Here is a 16900-nt window from a genome sequence, read left to right on the forward strand (position 1 = left end):
TTTACTTTTAAGGTTTCTGGCAACTTACAGCAGATGACACTGGTCTTCCAGAACAAAGTAGGTGAATTAATTTAACCCTGAAGAGAACTGACTTAAAGAAAAACGCTAGGTGAACCACAGCACCGGTGGCACCCACATGTTGCCAAATCACAGCAGAGGTATACAAGGACCAGAGCCTGGGGCCCTGATCCACACACAAGGGAGGAGAGGAACGGGGAGCAAAGGCAGGAGAGAAGCTCTGAAGAACAAGCAGGAGGCCAAGGCTGAAGTTTGGGTGTCGGTAGGAGAAGCGGTTTGGAGAGTACAATGGAGCCTGTCATCAAGGCCTTGAGTGCCAAGCAAAGGCATCAAGGACTCCCTTCTGCAGAGCCTGGAGGCCACCAACGGTGTCTGAGCACCTGACTTGCTCCTGAGCAGGCACCAGTGAGATCCGGACTCCCAGCCCAGTGCTCTTTCTAGACCCCCTATAGCTCCAGTTCTGATCAACAAATGGCCTAGAATTAAGCAATCATTAGCCCATAAGCAGAACCCCTTTCAAGGAAGCCTATGATCAGTGACCTCAAAGATCTAGGGGTCTGAACCATCAAGTCTGGGTGCCCATGGAGGAGAAAGCTCCCACACAAGTAGCATGGGCCCATCCTGAGTGGCTGCTGAGCGCTGAAGTCACCGTATATGACAGAAGGCGCCGCACTCTCCCTGAAGACCCCTCCTGGGGCACCGAGGGAGAGGGACACACCATCCCTCCGAGACTCCACCTAGCTGGCTATTCTCCCAGGTTTGGAAAAAGTCGCCATGTCCTCTGCGTTAAGGAGCACGGCGTTCCCTGCCATGTTACCACTTGGACCCAGAATGATGGAGGGTGTGTCCTCCAAGGGGAGAGCGGCAGTTGGAAGGCCAGGGACAGCAAGCTACAGTCTCCACCCAGGGTCCCTCCTTACAGCACTCATCTTCCCCAGGCCACGCGGCCTTCATCTACAGAGCATGTGCGACCCCAGGCGCACGAGAGAACCCTGGGGAGACATTGGAGTGGACAAGTATCTGGCTCTAAGTGTCCCGCCTCCCTCCCTCCTACCACCACCACCAACCTCGACTAAAAGGGGACCTTCTGACTTCAAACCCCCTCTGATAACAGACTGAGCAGGATCTGGGTAAGTGAGGTATGGGTAATCCAATTCCCGCCCCAGTTTCTCCCCATAATGTCCACATCTGGTGGTGTTCAAGGCGTGCAGGGCACAGACAGTCCAGGCAGGGCTGCTGGTCATGGTGCAATCTCTCCCTGCTCAGGTGAGGTTCACTCCCATCCCTGCAACTGTGCCCTGGAGAGCCAGCTCCCAGGGCCCTGAAGGTGAAGGGATGTGATGTTGGGCTGTCACGGGAGCCCAGCCTCAGCTCCTAGGGGAGCAGGTGATGCCAGCGACAGGTCCCACCTTGGCAGCCCCCACCTGCAGGCCATGTCCCAGTCCCCAGACACCAGCGCCCAGCTTTCTGAGTTCACAGCAGGTACCAGGGGAAGGTCACAGGCAGGGCATCTGGGCGGCACCTGAGCAGGTCCAGGAGGAGGTCTCTACAACTCACTCCCGAGGGAAGCCAAGGAGAGTCAGAACTCATCAACACAGGAGTTGCCTCCCCGCTCCCTCCAGGCCTGGCTGGCCCCAGGCGGGATGCAGCACAGCCTGGCCAGCCCCTTCCACTGGGCTGGACGGGGGCTGGGGCCAGCCCCCGGTGGCCACATGGCCTTGGGAAACGTACTTGACCCCTGGGCTCTCCTGCCTCATCTCCAAAAGGCAGCTGCTTGATGTTCTTTCTGGAGATGCAGGCAGAGAAGGGCTCAATACTAACAAAGAGTGAGAAGACAGCAAGTGGATGGCCCAGGTTGTGTTGTAATCTTCACAAAACCCAATGTCAGAGAAAACCACAGTGTCTCCCACCTAGAGCTGGGCTTAGACACTGATGATGCTAAAGGATGATTCATCAATATATTTTGCATTACATATCATACATGTTGCATATGTATATGAATAACAAATGACATTTCCTATGTGTAACTATTTCTTGGGTGTTTACTCCAAGCCACACAGGTCTCATTTTAACATTCACAATAGTCTTAGGAGTTACTGTGACCAGCCTCACTTTACAGATGAAAATCTGAAAGATGAAGACTTATAAAGGTTAATCAACATGCCCAGAGTCTCACAGGTCAGTGCTGAAGTGGGCCTTGAACGTGGATCTCCTGACTCCAGAGGCTGTGCTCCTAATACTGCGGGATGCATGTTTGTGAAAGAGACTGAGTGGTGACTCCGCTCAGGGACAAGGGTGTTCCCTCAAGGGGCCCGGCTTCACGTGGCGCCCAGGCTGGATGCCCAGCCAGAAATCCTGGGAGGATGTCTGAATTGGGTCTATCTTTTCAGCCCAGACCTTTCAGGGGGACATGTTCCTTGGGCTGGAGGGTCAAACATCCACGGACAAGACACACACAACTATCTGACCTGGAATCACAGATCTGTTGCTTCTTAGCTCAGCCAAATCCTGTCTGAGGTCCAGCCCACAGGTCACATCCCAGGCATCTGGAGGACCGAGGAACTCCCAGAAACACTTGCTGACTCAGTGCCTGCAGTGTGCCAGGTGTCCTCTCAGTAACTCCAAAAGACAGTCACACGCCTGGTCCCATTTCACAGAAGAGAACACTGAGAAATGAAGAGACTCAGGGTGACTACGTCACAGTGGTCGGCCCCCTGGGAGTTCAGCCACAGCTAGAGGGGACAGTCTGCGCATCAAGGCTCAAAGCCCCACCTCAAGCACTCACCTCCAGGTGCCTGTTGATCTCTCTCAAGCCTGGCCCAGAAAGCAGAGCTAAATGCTCCCAAGGCAACCTTCATGCCAAAGGGGACTGAAGCCATCGGACTTCTACAGAGACCTTTCTTGGGGCCTCCTGCACAGCCATGGGGGCTCTGAAGAATCAAGCCTGGAGGTCTACAGCAGGGACTTTGACATTGCACCCTAAAATTGCCCTTTCCCTTCCCTGGCCCTAATTCCTGCTTCCTGGGAGTACCTCCTCACCACATCATCTACACCGAGTCCTTGCCTCAGGCTCTGCATTCAGAGGGCCTGTCTGCAACACTTTCCCAAGATGCTGCGGCCATATGTAGTAGCGCCAGACTTGGAAGCCACATCCTGCCACCTCCGCATCCCTGTGCCCCCCAGCAAAATGTGTCATACTCAAGTCACTGAGAGGCCATCCTCAGGATCTGTGCCCCAATACACTACACAACTGTGTCCTTTAAACGGCCTTCGGCCTAACAATGCCTCTGACCTGAGCACAGTCTTAAATAATGCTATTGATGAAATCATGAGTATTATGCTTTTGTACTGTCCATTAAAATAAATGCACAATTGCTAGGGAAAAAAATGCATGAACCACCAAAATTGGGCTGTGCCTTCAAAGTGACCCTCTGCAACCCCTGCACTGGCCTACACAGCACAAGCCTGCACACGTGTGCTATAGCTGGCTCCCTCCAGACTGGGAGCACAGACAGGTGGCAGCACACCTCGGCAGCCACAGCGACCCCAGCAGCGTACCTGGCCAGAGGCCAGCAGGAGAGAGGAGACGGCCAAGACCGTGGGGAGGGCGGGACCCTGAGGAGGGCCAGGGAGGGAAAAGCCCAAGATTCTCAGGGACATGCTGGTACCATACAGCCACCTAGGGGCCCCGCTCACCCCTCAACTCATCCAGATCTACGACTCAGCAGAAAGAGTTTCAATTTTCCCTGCATTTTCTCGCTTCAGCCTCCAGAAAAACTGCCATTGTGGGCTTTGAAGGCCGCCCCACTCTGCCCATGGTGGGCGGGAGAGTAAAGTAGCCTGTCGGGCCCGGGGAAGGCTCGAGGTCAGGGACCACAGCTAAGAGGAGGAGTTCCGTGTTGCTTGGCCAGCCCATCAGGTCCTGGAGTGGCCACAGCCAGGGCACTCCCCTGACTTGACTTCCAAGTGTGGGGCAGGATAACTGAAGGCCCAGACAGCAAGGCAGAGACATGTGGTCCCCTGGCTTCTTCCCCACATTGTGGTCCCTTCCCTAGATGCCCCCACCCCAGCCCTGCCTTCCTGCAGCTGTTCTCCAAGTCTGAATGGCCATAACCACCTTCCATGGGAACCAGGCGCTCGGCTGTCCCCCACTGTGCCTACACTTGCAAAAACTCAAGAACAATCCTCACTGCCAGCTACATTCATGGAGCACCAGCTACGTGCCAGGCTTCTAAAATTTTTTTATATCATTAGTTATACATATGATTAGTCTTCAGTGTTATACTTATTCTGATGCATTTAAGCCACACATAAATCCTTTCGCCAGACACATTTTACAGATGAAGAAACTGAGGCTCAGAGGACTGAAAGAGACCTTTGAGACTATCCATAGTACATACGGGGATACTGAGGCCCTGGAGGGCTAAGCGAGGGACATGCCCCAAGGCAGAATACGGCAGAGCCAGGAGGATCTAGCTGCCTTACTCATCAATTACATGAAGCATCAATATTGCTGGATTTATGGGAAACTCCGTACACACACATACCCCCAAGAGGAGGCTGGGTGGGTTGACATAATGCAGGGGTAAACAGAAGGCCCACCACTGAAGGCAAACAATCGATCACCCGAACACAATGCAGGTGGAGCTTCCTGTGCCCACCCATGAGGGCACGGCATCATCCTCGGAGGTGGGCCTGGGAAGGGGAGACGCTACCCTCAGCCCACCATAGGCCAATGGCATCCCTGAGGGTGGTGCCAGAACCATGGTCTGCCACAGGCTGCGACCCGTCCTCAGCTATCACCAGCACACAGTAGGCCCTCACTATTTGCTGAATGTGTCGATGGATGGTGTTTCCGCCAGGCACCCATCACTGGGGGGGGTACAGGTACAAACTGCGCATCTCTTCCTCCTCCATGCCACACTACATCTAAACACTCTTCATTCACACTGCTTCATCTTCTTCGAAGAACGGTATTAAGGTTTCCTCACAGGTACACCAGGCTTAGAACTGCCTGGAGACAACTCTGATAAGCTGTGGGTTTCTGAGTCCCTGGGAGCCCCACTAGGTGCCTGGCAATAACTGTCTGCTTGATGACTGAATGAACAAATGGATGAAAGGGTACATTTGGGGTCCTGGCCTACAGGAAGCACCTGCTAACTATGGCATGAATAAATGAATGGATGGAGGGATGGTGAAATATTAAAGTCCAGTGCTTCTGTAAGAAGGCACTTGATAACTCTGGTAGGAATGAATACTGAATGAGAGAATGAACAAATGAATGGAACTCATCACAAGGAAGAAGCAAGGAGCCAGCCAAGGGGGCCCTGTAAGGGGGCGGCCCAGGAGCAACAGGGACAGAGTTGCCAGCCGGAAGCCGGGGAGTTCACGGCCTTGACCACTACTCTCCTGACTGGCCAAGGCCCAGAGGGGCAGAGCCTGTCCAGCACCAGGAAGGTCCCTGGGGCCCCCTCGCACTATGGCAGAATGCCATGAGTCCATCTTTGGTGCAGAATGAATCTGTCATTCTTGTATTTGAGAGAACCCTTGGAGCCAAGGATGAGGGAGGTGCCTGTGGGAAGGCAGAAGGAACAGCTCAACTACCCGGCCTCAACCTGAAACCCTGGAGGTATGGTGTTAAAACAAAGAAGGCATGGCGGGTGGAGAAAGGGCCTTCTATTTATTCAGACCAGAGCAGAACAAATGGATAAATTTAATAAAATTATAAGCTGAGATTCCATGCTCTTAAAGACACAGACTCAGCAACGTGATTTGGGTGGGGTGGGAGGTCTGCATGTTTTTCCAGGGAAAAAACCCTCAAGTGGGTGTCTCTGTCCACACAACACACTGGAGAGTCGGGTATGCCAGCGTGTGTGCGCCCACACACGCATATGTGTCTTTGCCACCAGAGACCCCCACAACTCACCAGAAGCCTCCTTACATACTAACCAGCACGCACAAACAGTGTTCCTCCAGGAGGAACACACAGTCAAGCAGCCCCCTTGCAAGTGTTTCTGGAAGTCTGGTCTGGCCAGCCAAGCACAAGCAGCTGTCACCTCCTTCCCTGCCTGGCCTTCTCGCTCTCTGACCAATGGAGCAGCAACAAAATGTGAGCACTTCCAGTTCATCCTGGGTCACTCCCTGCATCCATGCATCCCATCAGCCATCCATCCAGTCTCCAAACACTTGCATCTACTCTGTGGCAGGCTCTGTTCGGTTTGTGGAGAGGAGTAAATCCCATCACCTAGGTTGAGATCCCTGGCCCAGCACCTGGCGCAAGGTAAGTGCTCAATGAACGTATCATCTCATGTCATTCTCAGATCAGTGGCAGCAAGAGTGGAGACCACTGAGAAGACCCCTGGTTGACCATGAGATCTCTGCCCTTGGTGAACCACACCCCACACCTGGCTTGCCTTCCCAAGAGCACCCTCAATTCACCTCCTCCTTACATCATTCCTCCCAGTGTCATGTGGCACAGAAAGCCGACCCCACTATCATGACACTGAGTCTTCATGGAACCAAACCTAGCAGGGCCCTTGAAAGGATGCAGACCACCCTCCAGTAGTCCTTAACCCCTCTCTACAAGCCCACCAAGGAGGAGCTCATTCCCTCCTGAGCTCCTTCAGATGCAAGAAGAAATGAGCCCATCATGAGTCCCAAGGGAGGGCCTGCTGACCAGCTCTTAGGGACAAGGAAAACAGGTCTTCTCGCTCCAACCATTCTCCAAGAGGAACAACAAGCAGTGAGTCACCTGCTACATGGCAGCCATTTTTTGAAATGACACTGCAATTTGCACTCATTTACCTCACCAACAAATATTAGTAAGTTCTAATTCTGCCAATCCTGTTTAAGGGCCTGGGGACATAGCATGAACACAGCCCTTGCCCTCAGAGGGCTTACAACAGAATGAGAGGAGACAGAATCTTCCTGCTGAGTGAGGAATCAACACAGAGTGAGCCAGGTGGTGCCTGGAAAAAATGCGGAGCAGGGAATGGGTGGAGTGTGGGATGCTACTCCAGAAAGGTGACAAGGTGACACCTGAGCAACACCTGAAGCAAGCGACGCAGGATCTGCAGGAAGAGCACCCCAGGCAGGGAGCCAGCAGGTGCAGACTCCCTGCAGCATGTGCATGCTACCTTGGGTACGTTTTCTGAGACGTCAACATGGTGCTCAGCACCTGCCTTCTAAGATCAGAGGCCACACTGTAGCCCCCAAATCCTTAAGGACCCAAAATCCAACCCCAGCATCGACTCACTGTGTGACCCGACGCCAGTCTCTCAACCTCTCTGGTCTTGGTTTCAGTGACAGCTGATCATGGCTGAACATCCTCCAGGCAGGCGCCCACAGGGGAGAGAGGCCCCTGGGGTCCTCTGATCCTGCTGCTCTGTGCAGCTCACTCCCACCATTCCTCTCCCCCATCGCGCCATTCTCACGTCTGCGCCAGCAACACCACGCAGGATTGGTACTCCTGCCAAAATAGCTATTAACCCAGTAGCCAATAATAACACGTTATCCTATCAATTTGCTTCTGAAACACTGTGTAATTGCAGAACCCAAGTTTGCCATGTCGGTAGCCTGGTTACCATATAAACAGAAAGAAGCTCAGGCTCACCAGTCCCTGCGCGAGCAGAACAAGTGGCTGGCCACCAGGAACACCCGCTCACCACACGTCCCCACCCCACGAGGCCCTGCCGAACTCATCGGGAGTTCAATAGTTAGAGGCCAGTCTCGACGTTCCCTTGGCACGCTGCCTCAGGGATCAGAGAGGAGCCCAGGGCCTGGGACGTGATGGCTCTGTGGGTGGCAAGGTCAGGCCCAGAATCCTGCACTCAGGCGGCCTCCCTCCCAGGGCAGTGCAGGAAGTGGGACCAACATGAGGGTGCAAGAGGGTCGGGAGCCAAGGGGCTTGGGGCAAGCAGGCGCTCGGAGGCACGCCCGTCCGAAGGGCGCACAGACCATCGGGTGCAAGTCAGGCCTCCACAGGAGACCAGGGCACCGCCGGCCGAAGGTGGGGCTCAGGGAAAGGGCAGGGAAGAAGCCAGAGAGAGCCCCAGATCCAGAAATCAGGGTGCTTCCCAGGGCCTGCAGGTCCAACAGGTCTGACACCCAGGCTGCCAGGACCCCCCGGCAGCTGGCCCCTCACTTTTTCTCTCTCATTCCAGGAAAACAGTTTCTCTCCTTCTGGATTTGATTCCACTCTGAGCAAACGTTCCACTCTCCAACGCGCTGGGAGCCTCTAATGGGACTCTCGGTGTTCCTGGGCAGACACCCGCCTGTTTTATTCATTCTTCCCCCTTCCAGCCCAGCCACCCCCTCATCGCCATCCACCCCTCCTCTTACCTCTCCCCACACTCACCAGGGGGACCCCAGGCACGCTGGCGGATGCTAAGAGGGCCACAACCTGAGCCCCAGCACCCGGCGGCAGGGCCAGCGGGCTGGAGAGGCGCTTTCCCCCGGCCCACTGGTGAGCTCAGCCACGGGACACATCCCCGCCCGCCCCGCCTAGCCAGGAAGGACGGGCGAGGGTGTGCGGCTCCCTCCACAGTGCTTGGCGGAGGATCCAGCTCCTAGGGAGAGGAAGGGCCTTGGGGAAGGAAGGGGGAGGGAGAAGGAGCAGATGGGGAGGGAGAGGACAGAGGAGGCCCAGGGCTCAGGCCACAGCCAGATGTTGACCCAGTTGAGGGCCCCAGGTCCCAGGAGCAACCGGGAGGTTCTGACTCCTCCTGCCGCCTCCAGAGATGGAGGGCCACGGCAGGCACTGTGCCAATGCTGGCCCTGAGGCTGGGTTAAAGAGAGGACCATGGAGAGACAGCAAGGGTCTGTCTGCCAGGACAGGGTGGGGGGACAGCCCCTGGGAGGCCCCTGGGCGGGGTGGGTGGGGAGCCTTCTGCAGGAATAGCTCTCAGCAAATGAAAACCAGGCCTCTGAAACTGGCTGGGCCACGGCTGGGGTACAGCTCCAGGGAAAGCCCCACTGCTCACCGAAGGTGCCCCAGCCAGAGGGAAACGCGGTATTGAGACAGGCTGGGAGGGACCAGACGGCCTAAGAAAGACAGTGGAGGGGGAGCAGCTGGCTGTGGCCACACGAGCCCCACTCATGTATGCTCGCCGCACCCCTCAACCTGCCCAAGGCCCGCCTGACCCGTAAGTGCTGTAAAACCCAACGGACAAGGCAACCTCTTCCCTTGACTTCCCTCGGCCCAACCTGGGTTAGGTTCCCAGCAGAGCCAGGCCTGGGGCTGGGACGGCACTGGCTGAACTGGGCAGGTGTGATCTCCCCACATCCATGATGCTCACATCACGCTGCCTCGAAGCTACCCAGGAACATACGACTATGGTTGACAGACGGAACTTCTGGGACTCCAGGTTCCCAACAGCAAGACCTCGGGGTGTCACGGTGTTCCTAAGTGCAGCTGTCACCCACACACCCATTCGTTCACTCACGCATTCGGTTGTTCACCAGATGTGTCTGATGTGCTTCCAATCCACCACTTAGGTGCTGGGGCTAAAGGTGAACACCAGGTAGGTCATGCCCCGGGGAGCTCACAGCTAGGGAAGCAGATGTTTGCTGTGTGTGGGTCTGCCATGACTGGACGAGTCTTGTGGGGCTGGGGGAGGATGGGGGGTAGGGGGGTTGGAGGAGAAGTGCGCCAGAGGGCTTCCTGGAGAAAGCAACCTCTCTGAAGCAGGATGAACAAGAATCAGCCAAGTGAAGGAAGCAGAGGACGGAAACAGTGTCCCCAGCGGCAGGACCGGCGCACGCAAGACCTGGAGGTGAGACGAGTCCCTGATTGTCTCCACCAAATCCCAGCCAGTCTCACACTCCAGCCGCGGTGGGTGGCCCAACCCTGGCAGCCCAGCCCCCACTTGCAGGCTCAGGGAGGCCCCCACCGGCACCTCTGGGGGCCAGTCCCACAGACCTATGGTCAGGCCCTCTCTCTCCCAGCCTCAAGTTCTTGTTAAAAATGTTTTCATATGTTTATTTTTTAAGGGGGGATGGGAAGAGAGAAGGGAGACCTGAAGGTCTTTTTCTTTTCAGAAAAAAAGAAAATTAATAAATAAATAGAGCCTCAAGAAAAGGGCACGGAAAGGTCTCTGCATCTGTAACCACTGAACAAATTAAAATTAGCTCATTTAATCAGCTCCTAATGGCCTGGCTGTCCCGAGTGGGCCCCGGAACACAGCAAACTTCACAGCAGAAACGCGCAGGCCAATGTCAGTTTATCCTACAACAAAGGGATTTTCTAAATAGTGCGATCAAAACACAGCGAAGGCCGGGAGAGCTGGGGAGACAACGCGGCCCCCCAGATCCCGGCCAGCCCCCACCTCCCAGCGTCGTCCCTTTGAACAGAATTGTTCTTTTGGCTTTTGTTCTAATTATCTAAACATGTGTGTGACTCTGTTCTACAAAGCGCGCTTTAACCAGCAGAGGAGGTGACTCCAGCCCCCTCGGCGCATTTCCTGGGCCCCGCTCCCAAGCCTTCCATTCCCACCCGTTCCCCACCAGCCTTCAACACACGCATAAACATAACTGAGACACAGAGCCACCTACACACACTGTAGTGACATACACACGCACAGAGTTCTATGCACACAGTCATGGATGACACGGCTACACGCATGGCTATACATGCAGTAACACATATGCACAGGTGCATGAGACACACACACAGAACTGAATGGACTCAGTCCTACACACACGATCACGCATAACACACAGTCACATGCACACAGTTATATATGCGCGGTCACATGTGTGCACAGTTACACACAGGTATGTGTGCACACAACACACACGGCTCCTCCGCGCCTGCCTCACAGCTGGAGGTGGGGGAGGCCCAGCTCACCGGACCCCAGGGAGGGCTGCTGTGTGCACACCTGAGGCCCAGGCTGGTAGCGAGGGTTCTTATTTCCCTGGAGTGTTTCTCTACGCAACTTGCCACCTGGGCTGAGTTATTAGGGCAACCGAGGAGGGGGAGCAGGAGGCCAGGGGAAGGAGGCTGGGGGCCACAGGAAAAAAGCCAGGGTGGGGAGTGCAATGCCAGGCCCAGCAGGGAGGCAAGAAGGCTAGTTCCACCACCAATTCCATCACCAGCGCCAAGCTCAGCCTCCCTTTCCACAGTCTCCAAACCAGCCGACCCACAGCTCTGCCCTAGAGGCACGGCCCGACCCGTAGGGACAAGTCTGAGAGCTCACACCTCCCCTTCCTCACCCACAAGATGGGAAACAGCAGCAGCCCCACCTCAGAGGGCTGTGTGCTGACCGAACTAGCCAGTGCCAGTTAACTGCCCAGCCCAGGATAAGCCGGGCAAGTGTCTGCCGCTCTTTCGAGGGACACATGTGGGCGTGGAGGCCCCAGAGAGGTCATCAGACAGCAGGTCAAGGACACGACCAGCAAGAGCTGGCCGCTGGATAGCTTTCAATTTCTCACCCAACCCAAATCCACAGAGTGAGGAAGGGGAGACTCCAAAGAGTAAATACAAGAAAATAAACAGGGTATAAAAAGCAGACAGCAGGGATGGCGGGAAGCTTCCAGAAGGACTCTGACCCAGTCAGACATTTTCTGAAGCCCTACTCTGTTATTTCCACGTCACAGTAAAGGAAACTGAGGTTCAGAGAGGTGAGGAGCCCGGGCTGGCATCATGGGGTAGCGTGTGGCAGAGAACACCTTCCTTCCCAAGGCAACCTGCTCTCCAAACTGCAAATGTTCTATAAAGGGCTCAACCCAGGGGGTGCGGATGGGGACCCTGAGGCTGGCTGCTGGCTCCTGGGACTGCAGGAGCCTATGACCACCCAGCCCAGACCCAGGAGTACAGCCTGGGGTTCCCCAAGTCCTGAAGCCCCCATACTCCTCCCATGCTGAGGAGGAGGTGGGCAAGGACCCGTTCTCTTCCTATTTCCCGGACTTGGAAAGTGAGGCCCAGAAATGGTGGGGTGAGAAGCTCACACTGCATGTCTTGAGTTCTTCCGGGATGGGACTCCTACTCTCCCCGCCTTGTCCTCACCCGAGCAGCTCCTCCTGGGATCTGTTAAATGGGCATCGGTGTCGAGACCCCAGGGAGTATTCAGGAAAGGGGCCTAGGTTTCATCCGGCAGGTCCCACTGGGTTGATGGGAGCTGTGCCCAGTCTTGCTTAGGAAGCCCCTTCTCCATGAGACTGGCAGGGCCAAGCTGACCCCTGGCGCCCCAGGAGCAGCCAAGACAGGCCGGTGGCAGGAGGGTCAGAGCCACCTGAGGCAGCCTTGGCTAACCCACTAACACCTGTTCCCACTAACATTAAACAGTTCCTTAGCTAACCCACTAACACCTGCAGACCCAAGCCCTGCAGGCCCCACAACCCTGCCCCCAGTAAGCCACCCAGGAGGAAAAGTGGGAGGGCAGTGGACCTTAAGCACTTGGCTCTGCCACTTACATGCTTTGTGACCTGGAGAAAGTGACCTTCCCTCTCTGAGCCACAAGCTTCAACTGTAAAATAGAGATAGTAACACTGGATGCCTCCCTCCCAACTTGAGGAGTAAGGGAAGTCTTTAGCTCAGTGCCTGGCCCTGCCCTTGTGGTGGCCCTTAGTAAGCACAGGGGATGGTTAGAAGGAGAAGGGAATGGTCTTAGTGACTCACCTCCTCCAGGGGCTTCCCTGGAGGCCCAGGCTGTCCCTGATGAGAGGACATAGGGCACCCATCATCCTTCAGATGCCACAGGACCACTCCCCACAGACTCTCCCCGCTGCCATCCTGGCACCAAGCCCAGCAGGCAGGCTACAGGGTAGCCCAGAGCACTTGACCAGCCAGACAGACCAGGCGGGGTACAGCCCTCACCATTATGGGATGTGGGCCCAGCGGGCAGAAGTGGGGCCTGGAAACCCCGGGGGGAGCCCCAAACTTCATTTTCTTAAGATCAGGATTTAGAAGAAAACCACAAGAAATAGTTGGTTGTCCCGCCACCTTCCCCACACTGGTCATGTCACCCCCCACACAGAGCCAGGCCTCGCTTTCCTACTCCAAGGCCGTGTGGCCCTACCCAAGTCTCTCACTCTGAACCTCAGTTTCCATGCATGTACTCTGCTTACTTCACAGGGCTGGAGGGTCAGGGGAGAAGAATGGTGGTGAAAATGCTTGTAAACCGTCAATTGCCATGGCTGCATGTCAGATCATTGAGGGCAAACAGGATAGGAAAGGAGGAGGCGCCCAGGCTACCTGTTTCCCTCAATTTGGGCAGTGCTCTCGCCACAAGAAGAGAGGAGAGACTGCCCAGATGGTCAGGGAGGCTTGTGCCGGGCCTGGATGCTCCCTCCAGAGCCCAAAGGTGCAGGCAAGGGTATTCAAAAGGGAAAACACACTTTCAAAAGGGGAGGTAGGCGGCACAGGTCTCAGATGTGGCCACACGGTACAGCACCCAGCCCGCGTGGTCCATGCTGCCGACCAGTTGATAACCGTATTTTCCCAGCCCCCAACCCTCACTCAACCTGCTTCTGCAAGAGATCAGTGCAGACGCCCACAGAAAGAAACCAGAAAAATAGATGGCTCCTTCCAGAGAAAGCAGACTGCATCTGCGCATGTCCCTGCTCAGGGGGTCAGTCCCTGAGGTGTCAGGCCCATCAGCGCTGTGGCCCCAGAAGGATTGGGGAGAGGGCTGTCCACGTCACAGGTCACAAGCAACTGCCCCATCTGCCCAGCACCCCCAGGAGGCAGGCCCAGATGCAAGGAGCCACCTGGGTGCTGAGAAACAGGCAGACGAGGAGTCAGGGGCCCTGCACTCCAGGTCTGCCTCTCTCTCTTGCCCCCCCATGCCACCCCAACAAGGGGACTCCCCTATCTGAGACTGTTTCCCCATGTGCTTCAGCTCTCCCCGTCCCCCTCCCACCATGCCCCCAAAGCTGTGAAACCCACGGGAAACAGTGCGCCACCTCATTCTGAGCCCATGTAGGCTACAATTAATCTGAAGCAGGGATTTTCTTAATTGCTGGGTTTTACAACCCAAACACGGAGATAAAGTACAGCCAGCTGACAACGCCGGCTTGAGGCGAGCCGCCGTTTAAAGCGTTCCTTCTGAGTGTGTGGGCTCTTTAAGAAGCTGCTGCCTGTAATCCCGTGCCTTTGGGAGGCTGACATGAGTGGATTGCCTGAGTCTACGGGTTCGAGACCCGCCTAGGCAGGCGAGACCTCATCTCTACAATAAATCAAAACATTAGCCAGGCGTGGTAGCGCGCACCTGTAATTCCGGCTACTCGGAAGGCTGAGGCAGAAGGATCGCCGGAGCCCAGCAGGTCGAGGCTGCAGTGGCCAGGAGCGGCCACTGCACTCCAGTCTGAGCGACAGAGTGAGACTCCAACTCAAAAAAAAAAAAAAAAAAGAAGCTGGTGTGGCGTGAGTGGAATCAGGCCAGGAGAGGCAAGTTTCCTTAGGGCGTGCTCCCCAGACCAGGAGCACCGAGGAGCAACATCTCAAAGGAGATGTCTTACTGGGGAGTCACACTAAATATCTCAATGAAGGGAGGCTACCTCCCACTCTCCTAGTTGCCTTCCTTTGCAGACAGATGTGGCTCCACACCCCACGGCCCCTTTAGGTGGTTCGGAGCCAATGGACTCTCGTGACTGGCAAGGCCCAGCAGCCCTCATTAGCTGTACCCTGCCACCCAGGGGCGCGGGAGTAACGGCGTCAGCATGCACCTGGCAGTGTCCTGCCAGCCCAAGGATGACTGCCCCCCGGGAGAGAGGCGGTGGGCCGGGATGATGTGTGACGGGGCCCCTTCCAGCCTACGGCTGACATCCAGGACAGCTCGGTGTGGCCCTTCCCCGAGCACGAGGCCACCTGCTACAGGGCGTCCCACCTCCTGCAAAGGAGGAAAGGTGTAGGTGTGCATGTATGTGTGCAAAACCGGACCAGGGAGGTTTGCAAGCGAATGAGAGGCCTCCCTGCATGGCCGAGAGTGAAGAGGAGAGAGAAAGCAGAAGTCGGCAGTGCCGTTCTGCATGGTGGGGCCCAGTGACAGCTCTGCCAGTGTCTGTGAGAGTTGACTCTACATGAGGCCCACACCTACCGTGTATGCCTGTCCACACCCCTACCCCAAGCCCAGGGCTCCAGGCTCAGTCTTCATCTGGGAGCCGGCTACTGCCAGGCTCTCCCTGCAGTCAGGTGAGTTCCAGGATTTAGACCTTTCAGATTCTAGAAAGACAAAACTGCATTTCCCAAGTATTTGGGAACACAATCAAGCATATTGATATTTTGCAGCAAAATATTCACCAATGTGCACTAAATGAAAAACTATAAATAACTTCACATCAACTCAGGTCAAGTTTTGTTGTCAAACGAACTACAAAAAAAAAAAAAAAAAAATTCTCAGGTCCCAGGCTGTCTAGAATGCAGAATTGTGAGTAAGGGATTATTAATGAACCTGTATCGTCTCTTCAGTCTTCTTGGGTAGGTACCCCTGCTATTCCTACCTCCCAGAGGAGGAAGGTGAGGCACAGAGAGGTCAAGGAGTAACCTCCTCATAGTCAGTGGAAGAGCAGGATGGAGGCCATGGCCATCTGGCTGGGGGTCTGGGCTCTCCACCCCAGGTGTCCTACAGTCTTGAGCATCCACACCCCACCATGGTGTGTGGTGTACCAGCCAGCCCCCACCAGGAGGTGCCCCATCTAGAAGTGAGCAGATGTAAGGGGGCACCCCATACCTGCCAGGGCCCTCGCTGAGCCCAGGGGTGAGTTCCCAGCAGCAGGCAAGGCTCACCGCCCTGCTCTAGCCCCACCTGACACACTGCATGGATCATTTTGCCTACAACAAATATACTAAGCGTATCCCCAGCCGAGGAGAAACAGACCTTAGGTAAATCCCGTCTGCCAGAAGCTGGGACCTCCAACAGGACTCCCAGACGCCTCTGAGAGGAGCAGAGACTCCATCTCATCCAAGAGACGAGCCCCACAGCTCTTCAGATGCACCCCAGTCATCTCCAGCTTCTCTTCATCAGCAATTGTTTTCATCTGCAGGGAAGAACTACCACACAGGCAAAATCCTGACGCTCCGTTACCAAATAATTATAAAATTTCATAGGCACTGAGACACTCCCACCTGCGCAAGCGGCGGTGTCCCGCCTTAACAGAGGCCATCCTGGACTGTGGGCGCTTGTTAAGGAGAACTCCAGTGCTGAGTAAAGCCTCCAGCTGCAGATGCCTGTGCTCTCACTGCTCTGATTTCTAATTAAAAATTAAAGCAGGCGCCTTTCTTCAGAAACCCAATTAGATGGGAGCATCAGGCGGATGGGCCAAAACTCGCACATGCGTGCACACATGAACATGCATATGCACATAACATGCAGGTACATACATACAGGCACGCACATGCACACAAACTCTTCTTCCCACCTTGGTCACAAAGCCCAATCTGGCCATCCGCTCAGTCAAGGCCATTGAGGACCTATCAAGCAATGGGCACTGTGTGTGCCCAAGAGGAAGAAACCCAGGGCCCGGCCTTCAGAAGCATGAGCCGGAGGAGGCTGAGGAAAGCACACAGGGCAAGGCAGCCTGGCAAACCCTCAACGACTCCCCCCAAGCCCGGAGAGGTCCGTCCTGGCGGGGTGATCCGAGACATTCTGGGGCAGGGAAGCCATGTGCTGGGTCTTGATTCATGGAAAAAATACAAAAGGCCACGGAGCAGGTGAGAGAAGGAAGCTGGAGTCCTGAGAGTGGGAACGATTCCAGGCGAGAGATGGACAGGTGCAAGCAGATGTCGACGTAACGGGGTCCTATGATGACGCTTTCAGACTGGCAAATTTAGCGGTGTATCGAGCACAGAGACCAATGACTATCTGAACGGTCCCCGCGATTCCACGTTCGTCCCTCTGAGCAGGTCCCAGGAACAAGTGTGAGGTGAAAACAATGCTGTGCGCCT

The 16900-nt window shown here is 55.5% G+C and overlaps 1 protein-coding gene across 1 annotated transcript in view; it reads right to left on the minus strand.

Annotated features, from left to right (window-relative positions):
* The window catches only part of ZNF423 (zinc finger protein 423), a 163117-nt gene extending 154633 nt beyond the window's left edge, over positions 1 to 8484 (minus strand). The window contains 1 exon segment of the mRNA XM_008064723.2: positions 8359 to 8484. The gene's annotated coding sequence lies outside the window, so the exon portion shown is untranslated.
* Positions 8485 to 16900: the final 8416 nt, after the last annotated feature.

The sequence above is a fragment of the Carlito syrichta genome, unplaced genomic scaffold (genome assembly GCF_000164805.1).
Source record: "Carlito syrichta isolate Samal-C Ts95f unplaced genomic scaffold, Tarsius_syrichta-2.0.1 Scaffold307953, whole genome shotgun sequence".
Taxonomy (NCBI): domain Eukaryota; kingdom Metazoa; phylum Chordata; class Mammalia; order Primates; family Tarsiidae; genus Carlito; species Carlito syrichta.